At 34.0% G+C, this 22,424-nt stretch overlaps 1 long non-coding RNA gene across 3 annotated transcripts in view; it reads right to left on the bottom strand.

Moving 5' to 3' along the window:
- Positions 1 to 22,424, bottom strand: part of LOC131483694 (uncharacterized) — a 103,931-nt gene that overhangs the window by 59,830 nt on the left and 21,677 nt on the right. For all 3 annotated transcript variants that reach the window (XR_009247883.1, XR_009247881.1, XR_009247882.1), the window contains exon 2: positions 2,570 to 2,764. This is a non-coding gene — a long non-coding RNA (uncharacterized LOC131483694). The remainder of the gene's footprint in view (positions 1 to 2,569; positions 2,765 to 22,424) is intronic.

Raw genomic sequence — 22,424 nt, 5'->3', positions numbered from 1 at the left:
CTCCTACCTGTTAGGATGGTTATAATCAGAAAGATAATAGATAACAAATGCTGGCAAGGATGAAGAAAAAGAAGAATTCTTATACACTGTTAATAGGAATGTCAATTGGTACCACCACTCTGGAAAGCAGTATGGAAGTTCTTCAAGAAAGTAGAATAGAATTGCTATGTGATCCTGCAATGTCACTTCGTTTGGGTATTACATCTAAAGGAAACAAAATGTCTTGAAGAGACATCTCTTATGTTGAAGAGATATCTCTACTCCCCTGTTCCTACTCAATTGTTCATAACAGGTATGGTATAACCTAAGGATCTGTTTATGAATATACCAATGAAGGAAAAAAATATATATATATACACACATACATATGTAATGAAATGTTATTCAGCCTTAAAAAAGAAGACTATCTTGCCATTTGTGACAACATGGATTAACCTGGTGGGCATTATGCTAGGTGAAATAAACCAGACAGGGGAGATAAATACTGCATGGTATTGCTTATGTGTAAAGTCTTAAAAAAAATACAAGGGAAATAGATGAAGTGTTGGACATGTTAATTAACTCTCTGGAGAAAATCCTTTTATAGTGTATGGATACATGAAATCATCATGTTGTAAACTTTAAATATGTTATAATTTTATTTGTCAAATATATCTCAAGAAAGCTGAAATAAAGAAACTGAAAAGCAAAAAACAATGCATAGCAGGTAAGTTTGGAGAATTTTATATCTAAAATATCTTCATTTTACCTTAATATTTGATCAATGATTTAGCTTCTGGGTATTCTGAGGGTAGGTCAAAGGAGACTAAGCATGTCTGGCCACCTATTTGTGTTAAAAAGGGGTTTTCCTTGTTCATATGGAAACAGAAAATGATGGAGCCCTCTGGGACTCTTAACTTACAGCGTTAGAGTGCTTGCAAGGAGGACTTTTAGAACCTTTGGGTCTGGAACATTGACATGATCTTTGTTATTCTTAATCTATCATTTCTATGTTTTAGTTTCCTCTCTTTAATGATTTAGAAAAATATTATTTTTCTCCTACAGTTGGGTTGATTATGAAGTAGGATCATATTTGGCACAAACATAGCATAATTGGAGGTTGGAGGGATATTGGTTAAGAACTTGGGCGGAGGAATCAAGATTTCTGGATCTGAAACTCAGTGCATCATGTGCTTGGTTGTTATGAAGTTTGAAAAGTTATATAACGTCTCTAAACCTCAATTATTCACCTGGAAAATGAGGATAACAGTAACTTCCTCATAGTATGGTTGCAAGGTTTGCATATGAAATAGAATTGTTTATAAAATATTCAGCATACTGCTGAATATTGTATTACCCACTATTACCATTTATAAAAACAGTCTAGTCAAATATTGAGGAGATTGACATAATCACTCAAATATGTGAAGTTTTTGGAGTTCTCACATTCTATTTGCTAATATTTTAAGTCCCATGGCCATAACCTAGCTAGGTAACATCCAAGATTTTTTTTTTTTTTTATGGTGACGTTAATTGAAACACTGCTGTGAACATTCTTGTCAGTATTTGATGTGGAATAATATCAAACGGAGAGACCATTTCAAATGTTTGAACCAAATATACCACCAGAGAGCTACATTAGACATATATTGCAAGCAGACTATAGCATTTCATGACTAGCATCATGGAAAAACTATGAAACTGGTTTTTAACTACCCGTCATTATATAGTTCTTTTTCGAGGAAATTGAAGACTGACAACCTTGTTTCCATCTGGAAACATCTAACATCTGTGCTTGTAAACATCAAAACACAGCTGTTGTAGCTCTGAGTAACCACTCCAATTTATTTATTTTTGACTTAAAAAAATCTTCAGTTTTCATCAAACATCACAGTTGTTAAGCCATGTTCTTACAGCGGGAGGAAAAACAATTACGAGAAATCACTATATCAAACATTTTAAGAACAATACTCTTTCTTCTATTTCATTTAAAGGAGATACAATCTCCCATCAATTAAAAAATGTATTTTTTGTGGGTGTGCCTTTTTTTGGAAACCACAGTATTTAAAGCCACCAGGAGGTCAGAGATCCCAAGTGCATTTTATAGTTAAAATATTATAAAACGTTTTCAGTGGGGCCAAATTGGGCAACTCGAAGTCAGGTGGTGACAAGACCAAGAGCAAAAGAATCTTATTCTAGTGTTTTTGCATATAATACATAGGTATGCCACATTAACTTTAATAAGGTAACTTTTTACTAAAAAATAAGTGCATTTTGGTATAATACTGAGTTTTAGTTGTATATGATTCTAAAAATGATTTCATATGAATAATATGTTAAAGTTAATTTTCCTACATTATACATGTGGATAGTATTAATAACACTAAAACTTGAATTGTTTTTACAATTGTTAATCATAGTTCTAATTCTGTTTCAGCTACATTAGCTCCCTAACTGCTCGCTCACCATCTGCAGCCAGTGAGATGGGGAAAAATGTCCTTCAGCTATAGTCCTTCCAGGATGCCCACTGGGTTCGATTTCCCACTCTCCCATCAAAGCCATCGAAGGTGTGAGGTTTCTGATATCTTACCTTATGCATTGCCTCTACATTTAAGTCCAGGCTCTTCGGATGGATTCCTTGTTAGGACTTCCTATCCGTTTTGCTTCAGTCAAGCATACAGTCATCTCAGGCCGCGGGCGCCACAGTCTGCAGGCAGGCACCACCACATCCAGGGCTCAGCTTAAATTCCTGTTTCCAGGCTCTAGGCTGCATACTAGCATTTGTCTGGAAGGGAGAAAGGGGTAGAATTTTCTTAACTTGAAGAACTTGGGATCTTTTCGTTGTTTCCCTATTTAGGATACAGTTGAATAGTGACACCAGTCCAGAAAATATGGGTTTTGTTCACCAGAATTATTGATTTAGAAGTATGCAGAAATTATTTCCAAATTTTGCGGTATGGTTTAAGCCTCTGTCCTAACCTTTGAGGCTCATAAGAAACCAAGGTTAAAGCCAGAAGGTTTCGTCCTATGGTGCAAGAGTGCCTCCAAGCGGCAGAAAATTAAGGTGCGTTGGGTAGCCCTGAAGATTAAATGCCATGCTAAGGTCACCTGAGTGCCACTAGCATCTAGGCATTAGTTATTCCTGACACAACTAATATCAGAGAAATTTATATGTGATGTAATAGTATTTACCCTTATCTCAGATTTTTAACTGTAATTTTTTTGGCATAATAATAATATGGTAAGAGTAATATGCTCTGTATAGCTAGTCTCAATCTTCATCTGTAAGGTTTGGACAATAGCTATTAACTCGTAACAATATTGTAAGAAATTAAATGAATTAAAATGCATATACAAGTGTCTAGTGTATATAATATGAAATTTATAATATATATCATATTATATGTGTCATAAAATATGTTGCATACATTAAATTGTATGGTATATAGTATATATTCCATGTGTAAATATATAATATGTTATACACAATATATAGTAAAGATATGTGGTATTTGTAGTAGGGAATATAATATGTAACATACAATTGATACTATCATGAATTGCAAAATGTGCTTTTTCCTCCTTTCTGGCTGGAGATTGTGCTACAAAAAGCTTTGCCTTTTCTTTGAGAGATGTCCAATGGAGCTGTCCATCAGCAGAGATAGATTCAGTGACCCAATAAATTATGGAGCTTTTTTGAAATCTTAACATGGAAACAAAGTGGCATTATGGTGACTTTCCTGTATAGCTAAAGATCCCAGGTAGAAGCCCAATGTTATGCAATGGCAAAGATCCAGAGCCCTTCCTCTCTGGATCAACATTCCGGCAGACTAAAAGGAATTTTCTCAAATCTCTTGGAGACATGTGGCACCCCTGTTTCTCAGCTGTGGCCATGGATGAATGAAAATTTCTGAGGCTACTTGTCTTTATCTACTACCCAGTGGCGGCAATAAAGCAGGAGACAGCTGGACTGAGTCATTATGCTATCTGTGCTGATTCAAGGTTGTCACTAACACATGGATAACCAGTTTGTGAAAGCCCAACTCACATTTCCAGGTGATACACTTGCTCTTATCTTATATAAAATTCCAGTTCTCAGTTCTAAAATCAGTATCTGTGACCAAGTAAAACAGTTATTCTGTTATTTATGGAAAATTGAATTGCTGTTTTGGATTGAGACTATACTAACTCTCTGGGCCTCAGTTGACTTCATAGACGTTCTTTCTTTCCAGTACCCCACTTTCTCTAGATTAATACTTTTCTGATGTGGTAGATGTTGATGGTAGACAAGCTATTTTGTGAATTTGGGAAGAGGAGAATCACATCATGAGGATATGATTATCTAATTCTGTAGACTAATACTCTGTCACACTAGAGCTTAGCCTGTGTAGAGTCCTAATTTGGCTCACTGTTCTGAAATCCCAATAGATTAAAATATTCCTATTCTTTATATTTTTAAGAGCTTTATATTAAAAGCCATTTGATTTTATTGGCCTATGTGGGTAGTTTAATTTCAATAGAAACTCTGAGGTTAAAAGGAAGACATGGATTTTTGTCTTAGGACATTTAGAAGTTACCACCAAAGCTCTGTTTAATAAAAGAGGATTAAAAATTTATGGGAGTAATAAAAATAAAATTATAAAGCCTATCCTTCATTTTAATTATGTATTTCACTTGAAAAATATGTTTGTTTCACTGGAATAAGTTGCTCTCATTAATTCAATTTCAAATATTGAAAACTTATTATTGATATGCCTTTTTCTACTAAAGCTGATTCAATAATTTTAAAAAACAGAAAATGTAAGAGAAGATTCCCCTTGTCAAAAAAAAAATATTTGCCTTACAAAGAATTCACCTTGGAATTCACTATAATAAAGGATCTAGCCTTTAATTTAATATTCTTTGTAGTAATTTAATAAATATGTACTATAGTTTCCCATTTTGTACACCAAAGAGCAGTGATGTGTGAAATTGAAACAGATGTTGGATATTAAATAACAATCCATGATATACTTTACAAGGAAGGGAAAGAAATAATATTTATTGAATGCTTACATGGCACTACATAAATAGCAGTGCCATTTAAAGCTCACAACAACCCTATAAAGAACATGTTATTATCTGAGACTTTCGGTGAAAGAAACTAAAATCCAAGGAATGCAACTTAGTCCAAGGTCAGTCAAGAAATTTTAGATGGTTGAAGACTCCCTATCATCTGTCCACTACACCCTTCTATTTTATATCAGAAGGAACATTCTTTTCTAAGATAGTAGCACAAAGGATAATAATAAGGAAAATTTTAGGTATGTAGTGACAACAATGTTGTCACTAGGTGCTTCTGTTGGTGGCATGTTGGGGAAAATTTGGTTGTAATGAAGACAGGTTCCCAAATTTCAAGTTATTAATTTGGATGCTACTCCCATAAGAGTAATGAGAAAAATTTGACCTTGGAATTCAATTTTTGAATTTACTAACTCGTCAAACCAATGCCTTCTAGCCTAATAGTTAAGAGATTAAATACTTGAGCCAGTCTGCCCCAGTTTAAATCCTAATTCTTCCAGGTACTGCCTGTATAATTTACTTAAAGATGTGTGGAGATTATAAGGATAGAAGTTATTATTCAGAAAAATGTAAAACCTCTGTTTGCTACATGGTAAGGATATACATGTTATCTACAATTAATATTTTCATATTTTATGCTTAGAGAAAACACCTTCTGATGTTGATTCTTAGGTGCAAGGTGTTTAATATAATCATAGTTCTACAAAATAGCGAATTTGATTTTAGCCTTGACTTCAAGAAAGAAAAGGCTAATCTGCAAAATATCTACCATGAGAGAGAGAACACAATAAAGTAGATAGCACAGTACAGCAGAAATCATAGATCCAATAAAAATAGTAAATGTGTAAGAAGGAAGCTGTAGGAATAAGCAAGTAATAAATGAGCTTTAGGATACATATTAAAGACATTAAGAGTAATTCATATAGAATAGCTGATTTGGAGAGAAGTAGTTCTATTAAGAATACCAAAAATAAACTTTGACCATTAACAGGTGAAAAAGTCTGAGAGTTTAGGAATTTAGGAGGAAAGCAAAATTTCACAAATGTAGATGTGGAAAGAGATAAGAAACAAGGAGAAGGTGATTAGCAAAATTACAATAATGAAAAAGTGCCATCCAGATGATTGTATTTTGAGCCATAGTACCAACTGGCAGGTGAAATGTTATTCATGAAAAAATATTAAAAAGATGTTTGAAACTTAATCAGAACTGTACAATGACATGTATTTATATTTTGTGCTCAAATTAAATTTTGGTAAAATTTATAGTCAAGAAGTCAATTATATCAGAACTCGTGAAGGGTTTGAGATCTTATCCTACTTGCAAACTAACATGATACTTACAAAACTCTTGGATCAGAGAGGAAAAAAGTACAGAATAGCTAGTAGATATGCATATATGCACTGGTTACCTTGTCTACCATGTCTATGGAGTCATTTGATGGACTCCAGTGAAGGCCCCCCACTTTCCTGTGAGTTTTGGAATAGCTGAGAAACTCAGGGTCAAAAGTCCACCGGTTTTAAGCAAGCAACCTACCCTAGAGCAAGCAGGAAATAAGTGAGTCTACTTTCCCTTGGAGAATAAGCAGCTCTCACTGTAGTTGTCTTGACCTACTAGATGACTATGTAACCAGGCACAGAACTGTTCCGTATCAGAAGACAGAGAAACCTGGCCATCTGGCACACTCCTCAAGGCTGTGCAGGGCCCATGGTGGACTGCCTCTCCAAGCAAATCATGTTCAGTACTTCCATTACCTTGTTGAAATAGGGAGTTAAAGACCCCTCAAAGAGTTGTCAATAGCGATGCATCAGCATTGATCGAAACTACAGCTAAGAATTTCATTCACTGCAGGGATAATAGGAAGAAAACCACCAACTCCCCAAATTTGATTTAACGGACTCTTATTTTTCCTTTGGTGAACTATCTATTACACAGAGAAGAATCCTGAGCTTTAGCATAATTCAATAGTCAAACTGATTATGCAAAATCAAACAGTGACCCTAATCATATTTTAATGATTTATTCTTGTCCTCATTTTACTACATATGTTCTAATATTGAGGCAGAGGCTGGATCTGTATTCATATTCTATAAAGAAGTAAAGCCTTTATAAACATGCAAACTTAATTTTCATAACCCAAAGGAATGTGAACATCTCCCATTGTCTTCCTCCTTTCCATTCTTTGTGATTTCTTAAAAATACACATTACCAACTTTCAGTACACATCCTTGCTTCATCCCTTATAATTGAAATGTGTACTACTTAATCATATTGAATATCACATCTGTGAGTTCAGCATAGTACAAATAGTGTGGCAGTTATTTATGTGAAGATAATACATTCAGTAAGAATCACTCACTCTGGTCATAGAAATTTGCTTATTTTGTTTATAAAGATTATAAATGCAAATGTATATATTTAAATAAGCACATATATCACTATAAGATAATTTTAAAGCTTAAAGAACATAATTCATAAATAAAATATCTGATTTCAAGAAAACACTTATGAGTTCATTGTGAATTATGACTCCAAGGGAGGTTGAAGATACAAATTTTTGTGAAATTACATAAATAATGCCATGTCATAAATTGCATTGCTATATTGGTATAGTTTTCATAAATTGTAAATATCATTGTCATTTCCAATGAAAAACAGTGAAACAATAAAATAATACAGCAACTCAAAACATTTTCAGTGTGAGTTCTAGTTCAATTTTTGTTAATGGATGTATATTATAGTATGTCATAAAAATAGATATTATTGAGAATTTACTATTGCTTACACAGGTAGATAGATATGTGAGAAATCTGGAGATTCAAAATCCATACTTTCTATGTGCTTAAATACATCTTAAAATACATATTATACAAGGTAAAATATATATTTACTATATACTTACATGAATGGTAATAATATAGTCTATTAATATTTATGGCAATATTAAAAGTAATAGTGTAAACTATTGATAGATATTAATAATATCAATAAGTTATTTTAATTATTTAGAATAATAAACTATAAAATAATTTATATTATATTTTATGTTAATATAAAATGTAAACCTCAAGTTTATAGTAATATCAATAGGAATAATAACATTTAAATTCTGTGCGTTTTTTCCCTAGTTTTAGGCTCCCCCCTTCCCCATCAAGAAACAATCATTTACTCAGAAGCATACTTAGAGCAAAAGCTTGCACCACAGAGGTGTTTCACCGGTGTTGAAAGGGGACTACTCAGTAGTCATGATATAACACATTGTTGACTTAAAAGAAGTCACCTTAAAGATTAAGGATGTTTCGGGGTGTCCTTAACATTTCCTGATTGATTGGCTTGCGTTCTTAATCATAAGATAGCAACTTTTCCATAATATTTAAGAAATGTTTCCCTGTTATAATTGCCAAAATGTAAAAATGGTAAGTGTTGATTATACTATTCCACTTTACAAATGGATTTATATTATGTAACTGGGTATACTAATATGAATTATTTTATTAACATATTCACTTATGGTATAATTATATGACTGTAATATTATCAATGCAATATATATTAGTAAATGAAATATTATCTGTTTATATTAAGATTAATTATTTTATTCATATTATATCCAGGATTTATTTATTTATTATTTCTTTCCAGGATCTATTTAAACTGCATCACAGTATACTATTAAATTATAATAGCTTATTATATTAGTAATAAAAACTTATTAAACAACAAGTAGCTTTGATTATTCAACATGCCAAATAATTGTGGAGAAAATCACTATTCATATTGAACTTAAAAAAAACTTACATTGCTAGAATTGCACATCATGTAATATTCTTAGGATAATATGTTGCACATTTGGAAGTTAAGAAAAACTGTAGTATAGCACATCATGTTATTTAGTAAGATTTATTTTTGATGAAATTGCATTAGGAGAACAGTGATTCTTTTATGAAAATTGTAATGATTTCTAATGTAATATATTCTATCTGAAAATCAAATTATTGCTGTATAAAACAGAGAAAACAATCCTAGTCTTTTTAAATGAAAAGTATTGACATAATATATTGGAATGATTTATTTCATTTCATGGAAATTTAAATACAGCACATCTAAAATAAAAACGACTACTTACAGAAGTACATAACAATGTTAGCCTCAAGAAACCATGTACCAGGGCGCTAAACACATACCAGGCCTCTGTGCAGTCTTCTTAATATGCCTATGGGTTAGAAAAACTATATATGATTACTTTCCCTACAGACAAAGAAAATAAAGAAAAAAATAAAAAGAAAAGATTGAAACACAATTGGGTATTATTTCAAAAAGGCATTGAAACCAAATATGCTAATGAAACAACAGAAATAGATGTCACTGGGCATAAATTTGCACCAGTTAAGCCGTTATGATTGTTCCTATTTTTCTATCATGTGGCAATCTATAAATATGCATAAAGAAAATATTGTTACATCCCAATTAAAAAATAACGCATTATTGGGGCACCTGGGTGGCTCAGTCAGTTGAGCGCCTGACTTCGGCTCAGGTCATGATCTCGCGGTCTGTGAGTTCCAGCCCCGCGTGGGGCTCTGTGCTGATTGCTCAGAGCCTGGAGCCTATTTCAGATTCTATGTCTCCCTGTCTCTCTGCCCCTCCCCCGCTCATGCTCTGTGTCTCTCTGTAAAAAATGAATAAACATTAAAAAAAATAATGCCTTATATATGTTAGCTAGTCTGGTAGAGGAAGTTAGTTTTTGAGTATTCATAGTTTCCTTCTATTTACTACATATGTATTCCTGATTTCCAAATAATTTTAGCACTGTGAAGTATATTAAATACTATATATGTATTGTACTGAATTTTGTATTTTAATGATTTTCAAGGTACGTATCTCAAAACTCATTTCAAAATTGATTTCCTACTCTGGATACTTCCTAAAAGTTTCACTTTCTTGGAGATCTTTTGCACATGAGCATTTTCAACTGTCACCTCTATGTAAAATATTTCTTATCAGTGTATTCTGTCTTTATCTTTATTACAGGCCTACTCCTGCATTTCTAACTGCCAAGATTTCTTACACCTCAAATTTAACATGAATTCATAAAATGACAATCATCCTTATTATCTTATAAAATATGTTCTCCAGGAAAGTTGATCAAAGATGTCATTTTAAGCTGAACTGTGAAGACTAAGAAGTGTACAGCAAAGTGGAGAAGAGACGAAAAGACATTTAAAAACTGAGAAAAATACAATTACAAAGAGAAATGAGATAAAACAGGTATTAAAAATAAATGACATATTTAAAAACAGGTTTGGGATTTTGAGTAATTGAGACTTGCATGATTTCCCAGTCCTTTGAGAAAATTTCCTGTGGGAAATTCAGTGCCCTTCCCAGGATACCTGAGGATATTTGGAGCTTAAAAGAATGTGACCATTTCTGACTCTCAATTTTCTCCATTCTCCACTTAATTGTACTTACTGTGTATTTCCACAGCTTCTCTGTCTCCTTGTTCTCGACTCAGATACAGGACAAGGATCCTTTCTATTAATGTTTCCCCACATCACTCACTCAGGCATATATGTAGCAAGACATGCACCAAAGCAGGTGATTTTGGAAAAATAAGAAACTCTTAAAATGTAATAGTTTTACAGAAAACTCTGATCTTTGGAGTGAATTGGCAACTCTGCAACTAAAACTTTGTCTCTTGCCATATTTTTTATCAGGCTTCATTTTATTCATTTTTTATCTTGCCATGCTTTCTCACTGTACCTCCTTCTGTCTCCTTTCTCCTCTCTCTGTTCTTCCTCCTCCCCTCCGTCTTCCAGTCCTTGGTGATCTTAACATGTCCATAACACATAAATAGTAACCATTTGTGTATGATTGTGGAACTACCCTTTATTTCACTGTGTTCTTAAAAACTTTATTGGAGTCTTACCTTCCTTAAGAGTCATTTGAAAGCTCTGCAACTGGGAAATTTTCCCTAGCCATACTTTTCTTCAGGGTCAAGTTCTCTATCATGCTCTCCCTCATGCTTTCCAATAGCGTACTAAAATAGAGATTGAAATTGCATGCAGTTTATATCTAAAATAAACTGCAGTGAAAGCTATTTAAATAACTGTGTGTGTGTGCGCGCGCGTGCGTGCGTGCAAAAAGAAAAAAAAAGTTACCCTCACTTTTAAAGTTCTAATCTTAATGTATTGGCCCATAAATTTGAATCAGGATCATCCAATGTCATCAGGACTCTTCCAAAGAAAATATTTGCTAGTTCTTAATTGAAAGATAGGGAGGCAATGAATAGACAGCTTAGAGAAGAGCTGGGCCAAAATAAAGAAAGAAAGAAAAAAGACTAGAAGATGAAAATTACTACTCAACAGACAAATTTTTAAAAAATCAAGTAAACATGCATATTGCATTGTTCAGAATATCAAAAATTATAATTATTAATTTAACATGATTTTCTGGCATCTATGTGAGAATAAGTTACCTTTGTATGTATTGGTATTTTGGATGGGTTGCAGCTTTTCAGAAAGAAATTTTTCATATTTCTTTAATATTTAATGAAATTAACTTAATAACATCACTGTGTTAATAATATATAATATCACATTATTATGTGATATGTATATATATATATATATATATAATTATTATGTGATTATGTATAATCTCCTGTGACTTCAATATCTCATACATGTAAAGTATCCCATAGAGAGAATCCTGATATTCAGGGATCCATACAGAACGATATATGTCTTAGCACTCTTTAAAGTATCTAACAACTGAAAAATCTCTTACTGCTACTATCTAGCTTGAGAATCCAGTAATAGAAATTCTAGAGATTATTATCTTCTCTCACTCTCTCATTTTGAAGCTCAAGAAATGAAGATGAGATATTAAAGTCACACAGCTGGTAATTTGCTCAGTCATCTGGAATAGAAATCCATTGACACACAGTTTCATTTTTACTGACAAGGAATTTATGTACTGACATAAAATTCTATTTTCAAAAGTAATCTCTGAAGGTCAATGAGACATATACACTAAGGATTCTTATCAGCATCTAGGAGAGGAGAAGATGTGGGGTGGAAGGACAGTGCTTCCTCAGTGTGAGAGAAAGTACTTCCTTTCCATGCCACGTTAGTAAGATGCACAGATCATGCATGCTTTCAGAAAATAGCTGAATAAAAATATTTTATAATAAATATTTTATTATGAAAATAATATAGCCTTAATTAGGAACTTTGAGAAATACAACAACGTGAATATATTTTAAATATCATGAATCATATTTGGTTAGGGATAACTTCATAGATAACTACTGTTAAAATGCTTTAATGTATGTGTGTAATTGTTTTACTTAAAAATGGGCTCAGGGCTCCTGGATGGCTCAGTCTGTTGAACATCCAACTCTTGATTTCAGCTCAGGTTATGGTGCCAGGGTTGTAGGATCAAGCCCCACATCTGGCTCTGTGCTGAGGGCAGAGCCTGCCTGGGATTCTCTCTCCCTCTCCATTTGCCCCTCTACCCTGTTTGCTCTCTCTCTCTCTCTCAAATAAAAAATACTTTAAAAAAATGGACTCATGTGCTATCTACCAAGTTTTTCAATAAGTTCTTTTTTTTTTTTTTTTTTTTTTTTTTAATTTTTTTTCAACGTTTATTTATTTTTGGGACAGAGAGAGACAGAGCATGAACGGGGGAGGGGCAGAGAGAGAGGGAGACACAGAATCGGAAACAGGCTCCAGGCTCCGAGCCATCAGCCCAGAGCCTGACGCGGGGCTCGAACTCACGGACCGCGAGATCGTGACCTGGCTGAAGTCGGACGCCCAACCGACTGCGCCACCCAGGCGCCCCTTTTTCAATAAGTTCTGATCATTTCTTCATACTATTAAATACTTTTAATATTTTATGTGAATAGTTACATAGTATCTTATTGAGTAGCTGAGTTTATTTATTTATTAAATAAGTCATCCATATTTGAAATTTAAATATTTTCCAATTGAAGTAATTCCCAAGAATACATTGCATCTATCTATTATGTCTTCAATATATATCCATAAAAATAGAATTTAAGATGGGAAACCCGGGAGTTTTGTAAGTTTCTTTTGTTCAATTTTTGTTAGTTTAATTTTAGTTTTCAAAAATACAAATTTTACAAATTTGTTTTTCAACAACTTTGTTTTTTATATTTTTTGTTTCAAGTTTTTATTTAAATTCTAGTTATTAACATACAGTAGTAATATTAGTTTCAGGAGTAGAAATTAATGATTTTCTAGCAACTTTATAAATATCTGTTTATACACGAATCCTACTTATTATTAAATAAAAATGTGTCAGCAATTTGATAAATGAACTGTGATAAATCATTATTTTTTCCTATCTGCTGAGATTGAACACTTTATTTTTTATTTATTTTTTTTTTTTTTCCCAACTTTTTTTTTTTATTTTTTTTTATTTTTTAATATATGAAATTTACTGTCAAATTGGTTTCCATACAACACCCAGTGCTCATCCCAAAAGGTGCCCTCCTCAATACCCATCACCCACCCTGCCCTCCCTCCCACCCCCCATCAACCCTCAGTTTGTTCTCAGTTTTTAACAGTCTCTTATGCTTTGGCTCTCTCCCACTCTAACCTCTTTTTTTTTTTTTTTCCCTTCCCCTCCCCCATGGGTTTCTGTTACGTTTCTCAGGATCCACATAAGAGTGAAACCATATGGTATCTGTCTTTCTCTGTATGGCTTATTTCACTTAGCATCACACTCTCCAGTTCCATACAGGAGTACTGATGCATAGGGGCACTTGTACCCCAATGTTTATAGCAGCACTCTCAACAATAGCCAAATTATGGAAAGAGCCTAAATGTCCATCAACTGATGAATGGATAAAGAAATTGTGGTTTATATACACAATGGAATACTACGTGGCAATGAGATTGAACACTTTAAAGTAATGTATCTATCTGTATCTGGTCTGTGCTTCTTGCAATTTTATTTTTGGTAACAATTTTATGCTTTCCATATTTCACTCCTATTTTTAAAGTTTAACATTAATCACTTCTTGGCCTTTTGGCGAAGATCAAGTGTAAAGTTTAACATTAGTGTTAGTTTTTTCTTTCTTTTTTTTAAGTTTATTTATTTATAAATAGAGAGAGAAACCAAGTGAGTGGGGGAGGGGCAGAAAGAGAGAGACAATCCCAAGCAGGCTCTGTGCTGTCAGCTCAGAGTCCATCACGGGGCTCAATCTCACAAACCAGGAGATTATGACTTGAGCCAAAATCATCAACATCCAGGAACTCAACTGACTGAGCCACCCAGGCACCCCAATGAAATAATCTTCTTAAAAGATATCATTATGGAAGAGTTCTATCAATAAGATAGTACAATAATATTTTGAAATTACCTATAATTTAAAATTAAACAAAAAATTCAAAGTGAGATGAGCTCATGTCTGTAACAAGGTGAGACAGAAATAAAGCATTAAATAAAAACAAGATTTAAAATACCTGGATCCTACCCTATGACCCAGCAATAGCACTGCTAGGAATTTATCCAAGGGATACAGGAGTACTGATGCATAGGGGCATTTGTACCCCAATGTTTATAGCAGCACTCTCAACAATAGCCAAATTATGGAAAGAGCCTAAATGTCCATCAACTGATGAATGGATAAAGAAATTGTGGTTTAAATACACAATGGAATACTACGTGGCAATGAGAAAGAATGAAATATATCCTTTTGTAGCAATGTGGATGGAACTGGAGAGTGTGATGCTAAGTGAAATAAGCCATACAGAGAAAGACAGACACCATATGGTTTCACTCTTACGTGGATCCTGAGAAACTTAACAGAAACCCATGGGGGAGGGGAAGGAAAAAAGAAAAAAAAGAGGTTAGAGTGGGAGAGAGCCAAAGCATAAGAGACTGTTAAAAACTGAGAACAAACTGAGGGTTGATGGGGGGTGGGAGGGAGGGGAGGGTGGGTGATGGGTATTGAGGAGGGCACCTTTTGGGATGAGCACTGGGTGTTGTATGGAAACCAATTTGACAATAAATTTCATATATTAAAATAAATAAATAAATAAAAATAAAATAAAATAAAATACCTGGATCATCAATAAATTTACACCAGGATAGTAAAATTATGGATTATATATTTATATTTTCCACTTTCCAGAAATGTATTTAAAGTCTAAATTAATAAATAAAACATTCAAACTAAATCAATTTTTCAACTCACACTAAATTAAAAATTCCTTTAAAATACTGGGAGTTAGATATCAAATTCAAAACTTCCTTCAGTATTGATTTCACTCATGTGGAAACATCTAAGTAAGTGAGGCCAGGGTAAGAAATTTTATCTATCTATCATCTATCTATCTATCTATCATCTATCATCTATCACCTATCTATCTATCTTTGGCTTCTAAAGAACTGAGATTTATTTCTTACAGTTCTGGAGGACTGACATCTGAAATTAGGATCCCAGCATGGTCAGATTCTGATGAGGGCCCTCTTGAATGTGCACACTGATGACTTCTCATTGTATCCTCACATGCTAGAGAGAGGGCTAACTTGTTCTCTGGTGGAGGCAGCTGCCTCTTCTCTTTCTTCTTACACTCTCCTCCTCCTCCTCCTCCTCCTCCTCCTCCTCCTCTTCCTCCTCCTCCTCCTCCCCCTCCCCCTCCCCTCCCCTTCCTTCTCCCCCTTCCTCTTCTTCCTCCTCCTCTTCTTCTTCTTCTTCCCCAGCTTTACTGAGATACAATTGACCCAACATATTATATAAGTTTAAGGTGTACAGCTATTGATTTGATGTATTTATATGTAGCAAACTTATTACCGCTAGCATTAGAAACCAAATCCATCCCATTACATAGTTAACAGTTGTGTGTGTGTGTGTGTGTGTGTGTGTGTATGTGTGTGGTAAGAACAATAATGTCTCCTCTCCCCAACATTCAAGTGTATGATACAATATTATTAGTTATAATTACCATGCTGTACATTAGATCCCCAAACTTGCTAATCTTATACTGCGAGCTTGTATACTCTAAGATCTAGCTTCTTTCCCATTTTTCATGGCTCCATTCCCATTTTCATGGCACTATTCCCATTTTTCATGTCTCCACCCTCATGATCTGATTATTACTCAATGGGTCCACTTCTGAAAACCATGGTAATAGGATTAGGGTTTCTTTCAACATATATATTTCAGAAGGCACAATCAGTTCATTGCAAACTTTGAGGTACAGATTTTACCCCACATGTCTATAAATGTATTTTTGGATCTGTAGGATTCGTTGTAGATATGTGGCTTAGGTTCTTGCTATATATTATTTGCTCCTTAGAACATCTGGTGAGGAAATTAGGGCAGATGAAATCTCATGCAATATCAGTTTCTCTTTCTCTCCCTCTATCTCTCAGACATTGAGAATAAAATGCTTTGTCCAATATCACACAAGTGGAATATTGAAAAGCCAGAATTGTAACCCAAGATTCCTAAGATTCTTGATTTTAAGTTAAATGTTATTTCTAATATACTGTATTGACTTCTTGTGATTTTAAAAATCTCTATTAGAGGGGCTCCTGGTTGGCGCAGTCGATAAGCGTCCGACTTCTGCTCAGGTCATGATCTCAAGGTTCATGGGTTTGAGCCCCGCATCGGGCTCTGTGCTGACAGCTCGGAGCCTGGAGCCTGCTTCGGATTCTGGGTCTCCTTCTCTCTCTGCCCCTCCCCTGCTCACGCTCTGCCTCTCTCTCTCAAAAATAAATAAACATTAAAATTTTTTTTAAATACAAAATCCCAATTAGAAAAATATTATCCAAATATGTATCCTGATGTTGCATCAAAACTATATCATTTTTATATCTCATCATTTTTAAAACATCTTACCTAAGAAATTTGTAAGAGTTTTCTTCTTTGACTTCAAGATTTCTCCACATAATATTATTCTTACTATTATTCTTTTTTTTTTCAATTTATTTGAGCTCTAATTGACATATAATACTATATTTCTTTCAGGTGTACAACATAATGTTTGATATTTGTATATATTACAAAATGATTACCACAATAAGTCTAGTTAACACCTGTCATCATATATAATTAGACAAAGTTTTTCTCTTTTGATGTGATCTTTTAAAATCCACTCTCCCCATAATTTTCAAACATGCAATATGGTATTATTAACTATAGTCACTGTGTTGTATATTACATAGCCAGGACTTTATTTTATAACATTGCATACCCAAGGATAATTACTTTTTAGCTTCAATTCTGTACTTTTCAACCCTCTTCATTTTGCCCATCCCCACCCCCTGCCTTTGGCAACCACCAATCTGTTCTTTGTATCTATGAGCTAAGATTTTTGTTTTGTTTTGTTTTTACATTCTGTGTGTGAGACCCTATGGTATTTGTCTCTGTTGACTTATTTCACTTACTGTTGTGCTATCAAGATTTATTCATATTGTCACAAATGGCAAGACTTCTTTCATTTTAATGGATGCATAATATGCCACTGTGTGTACGTATGTCACAATTTCTTTATCCATTCATCCATCAATGGACACTTAGATTATTGTTTATCTTGGCTATTGTAAGTAATGTTGCATAAACATTGAAGTGCATATATCTCTCCAAGTTAAAGTTTTATTTCTTTATTTCTTTTCTTTCTTTCAAGTTAAAGTTTTCTCTTTCTTTCTTTCTTTCTTTCTTTCTTTCTTCTTTCTTTCTTTCTTTCTTTTTCTTTTTTCGAGGCATAAATACCCAGAAGAAGAATTGCTGGATCATATGATAGTTCTATTTAAGATATTTTACAGAACTTCCATGATGTTTTCTACAGTGGATGCACCAATTCTCATTCTCACAAAGAGTACACAAGGGTTGGTTTTTTCCACATTCTCACCAGCACTTGTTATTTCTTATACTTTTGGTAATAGCATACTAATGTGTGAGGCGATACCTCAGTGTGCTTTGGATTTTCATTTCACTGATGATTAGTGATGTTGAACATCTTTTCATTGGACTGATAGCTATCTGTATGCCTTCTTTGGAGAAATGTTAATTCAGATTTTTTTGTCCATTTTAAAATCAGATTATTTGTTTTCTTGCTGTTGAATTGTATGAGCTTTATATATTTTGGACATTAATCCTTTATAAAGATTTGATTTACAAATATTTTCCCCTATTTGGTAGGTTGCCTTTTCATTTTTTTGATGGTTTGCTTTCATATATAGAAGATTTTTAGTTGGATGTTTTTGTTTATTTTTGTTTTTGTTGCTGTGGAAACAATTTTTAAGAAATAAAAATCTGAATGTTGAAATTGAATTAATACTTTTTGGATATGTTAGGGGGAAATTATTCCTGGCTCAACTTTATACAATTATAATATAAATTTATAAAAATAAATTTATAAACTTTATAAATTGGGTTTGAGTTAAAATTGTCTGATGTCCTTCTCTCCCATTCTCTCTCACACATAGCACACACACACACACACACACACACACACTTTTTTCCCCCTTATAATTTCATGAAATCTTCTAACTTTTCTATTCATTGTGGTTACCTATTTGCCTCATAGTGGGTCTGGGATCTAGCCTTCTTCTGAGATATTTCCATCTAGTTTTTATATTTCAACTCTAGCTCAAAATGAACTTCCCTCCAGGAATCATGATCCCAAGTGTAATGCATTCCATACACGTTTCACAAATATAAGCCATTAATACCTACAGAAACCTGCGCCATTGAACCTTGCATGATTTTATGATAACATGATAAATATTTTTTTGAGCTGGGTTGAGTATATACACATAACAGAGTGAAAAACAGTCGGTTGATGAGTGAAAGATGGAGACTGTGGACTGCATGTCCAAGGTTGCTTTAATGAATCAAATATCGCCAGATTATATAATAACAACATATTTGGAAAATTATAAACAAAACATGTAGAAGTTAGAAAAAATGTTTAATATTTGTTAAAAATATTTTTCAAAATCAGTAAAGAGGTGAAATTAGGTTGAAATATGCCAAACATTTTATTACAAAAAAGGTGAAAGTAATATGATTGCAAATAATTATTTATGTATACCTGTGAGTGATCAGTGATCCCTTAAATATGTCTATATTTAGATTACAGAGTCAAAATGATGGGCTACATTGCAAAACATTATTATTTAGTTAGTTATTTTTGTTAATCATACTCAGAATAAATATTGTAACACAACCCAAAGGAATATATCACAATTAAATTGTATAAGCATACTGTGTTTTGATTCAAAAGGAATAGGAAAAATATCCTTTATGTAAAGAACTTTCAATCTATAATATCAGTAGTATAGAAGAACAGGAGACAGATGCATATAACTAGATTACTACAACAGGTGGAGAAAAATATGTAGGTATTCTAAGAGAATATAGAGAAGAGAATTTAACCCATCTTCGGTGTTAAACTCTTTGACAAGTGGCTGTCTGTAGATGCTAGAGTATAAATTTGATTTACATAAATCCATTTTCAAGGAGTTTGTTCATTTTGGACCATCAAGGTCATTGAGTTGAACAAGATGTTAATTCAGTAGGTTACAGGCCATATATAACAGTGATCTATTTCCACATAACTGTGTCAAGTGAGGACACAACTGTGAATGGTATTAGTTGCAGTTAATACAGTACTATGAAATGTGAGAACTGCCTACACTGTATAATAGATTATAATTCTATATTTTTATTATATAAAATTTTATTATAGTTAGAAATTTCCCCATGGTTTGTTAGAATCAATATATATTATGTGTATGAGTGAGTGTTTACTTTTATGGACTCAAGGACCACATTGTCCAAAAATAACTCTCTGGAATTACTTTCTTAAGAAAATTATCATTATGCTCTCTAGCTTGCTATTATTCTGAAGAACATTATGCAGAAAATTGTCCTATCCATTTCATGGATATTATGAATAATTGGAATCTAACCAACAATAACAATGATTTCCATAGAAATTTTGTGTAATAGACTGGTAAGAACTAAATTGACCCACTTTCAGCTTATGTCATGTGTGGCCAATGCCTTCCAGTGTTCTGTATTAGCAAATTTTAATAAGGCCAAATGTGATGCTCTGTTGCAATATTCAACTAACTGATAGGGCATTTTAAACACAGCCTAGCTTAATAATATTTAGCCCAGCAGCCAGTATTCTACAAGTGCTGTGCCAGAGAACTTTCTAATCCAGGATGCTTCCACCAGATGGTATTCATCCTACCATATGTTTCAATGCCTAGATAAGCATAATGGTACAATGCCTGCTACTTAATTCAATAGTGAAATTGTGTGAATTAATACATGCTGAGGGTAAATGATGGAAGTAAAGTAATAAATATGGGAAGAGGGTAATAAAATCAGCTGACAAATAATGTCAGTAATTTTTTCTACTCTATGCTTCTCTATTTAGGGGAAACAAGATTGAAAATAGAAATTAGGATTAGTGGATAACATTTTGTGCTTTGTTAACTTCTATAACATTATACATGTCTTTAAGTACTCAGCAACTAAATTTTTCGATGTATAAAATTAAGACAGATATAGATTATGACTAATTTAAAATATTACTAATGCCTTAAATCTTACAAAGTTTCTGAGTTTCCTTAGCCAAGGCCTTCCAGTGTCTGACATGGCCACTTCTTCTTTATAACAAAATTAACCCTGAGTTTCCATCATTTTTTCTAAAAATTTTACAGCTAGTAAAGTACATTTTTTTCATCACTAATACACTGGCTATTGCAAGGAACTCATAATATTCTAGTTAGAGATAATTACTCAATAAAATTTTTATAACAGAGTGAAATAATTTTATTATGAAAGAAAGATTTTACTATACAAAATAGTTGCAAGTTAGTAAAACACATATCTGGTTTAATATCTCATAATAATCTCATATGTGCCTGCTCTTGTTTATTCTCAAACACCTGAAGGTACTCATACAAAATAATATTTATTTTCCATAGAGGATAATGCATTTGAATTTTTCAAGCCACTTTCTTTCAAAAGTCCTTTTTTCAGCCAATGTCATGTCTTTGCATGTAAGTTAACCTTGAATCATAAATATATTCACTCAGGGGTGCCTGTGTGGCTCAGTCATTTGAACACCTGACTCTTGATTGCCATTTAAGTCATGACCCCAGGGTTATGGGATCAGGCCCCACGTGGGGCTCCACGCTGAGTGTGGGGCCTGCTTGGGATTCTCTTTCCCTTTTTCTTTGCCCCTCATCCATTTGCACTTTTTCTCTCAAATATAAATACATTTATTAATTCACTGAAAAATGACATCAGCAAAATGGTAGAGTAAGAGATCCCACCCTTCGTTTCCTCACAGAAAGCAGCAATTACACAGCTATCCACAAGTGAAAATAGCTTTGTGGGAGCACAGGAGATGAGTTAAGAAGGTACAGCAACATGGTGTGATGAAAAAATGGAGAATCACCACACAGAAAGGGTAGGAAGGACAGTTTCACTTGACCTGCATCACCCCACCCCACAGGCCAGCACAGCTCACTGGCAAGAGGAACTCCCAAACCCAGAAGTGCCCCCCATGGGGAGGAGAGCCAGACAGGTGAGCATCCAGCTTCCTAGTGTGGGCCTGCAATCTGCACTCCACGGTGGCTCTATGAGTGCCCCTGCACAAAAATCCACTGTCACAGTGGGCTCACCTGCTCACTGAATAGTGCAGCCACTGCTGCAGTGAGCATGCCTGCATGCCGGACCCGGGGGTAAGAGGAACACCTTTGGTCATGATTTTCCCCCATAGTGGAAAAAGAGAACAAAAGGACCCTAACAGTCCACCACTGAGAACCCCAATAGCCCTCACTGCCACTGTGGACACCCACAGCTTTGGCTGCTGATGACCTGCACCATTTTGCCAATGCTGAACTCAGCTGATTGATCCACATGGAGACTATGCCACTGTCCCTCCCCAGAGCTGGAACCACTGCACCTCACCCAGCTGCCACCCTCCCACCCACACATAGGGGAAGGTTTTTGTAATCATTCTATAAAGTCTGGAAGAGGTAACTTATTTCTCAAATGCGTAGACACCAATTCAAGGCTATAAAAACATGAAAATCAGGAAAACATGACACCACCAATGAAACACAATTTTCTAAAGAAATGGAGATCTCCAAGTTCCCCAACAAAGAATTTTTAAAAATCATCTTAGGGAACCCCAGGTGGCTTAGTCGATTGAGCATGCAACTCTTGATTTCCACTTAGGTCATGATCCTGGGTTCATGGAATTGAGCCCATGTCAGGCTCTGGACTGAGCGTGGAGCCTGCTTAAGATTTTCTCTCTCTCTCTCTCTCTCTCTCTCTCTCTCTCTCCCTCTTCTCTCTCCCCCCACCTGCATTTTTTCTCTCTAA

The sequence above is a fragment of the Neofelis nebulosa genome, chromosome 1, assembly GCF_028018385.1.
Source record: "Neofelis nebulosa isolate mNeoNeb1 chromosome 1, mNeoNeb1.pri, whole genome shotgun sequence".
NCBI classification, from domain to species: domain Eukaryota; kingdom Metazoa; phylum Chordata; class Mammalia; order Carnivora; family Felidae; genus Neofelis; species Neofelis nebulosa.
Note: the sequence above shows the minus strand (reverse complement) of the source record. Positions and strands in the feature narration are given on the sequence as shown.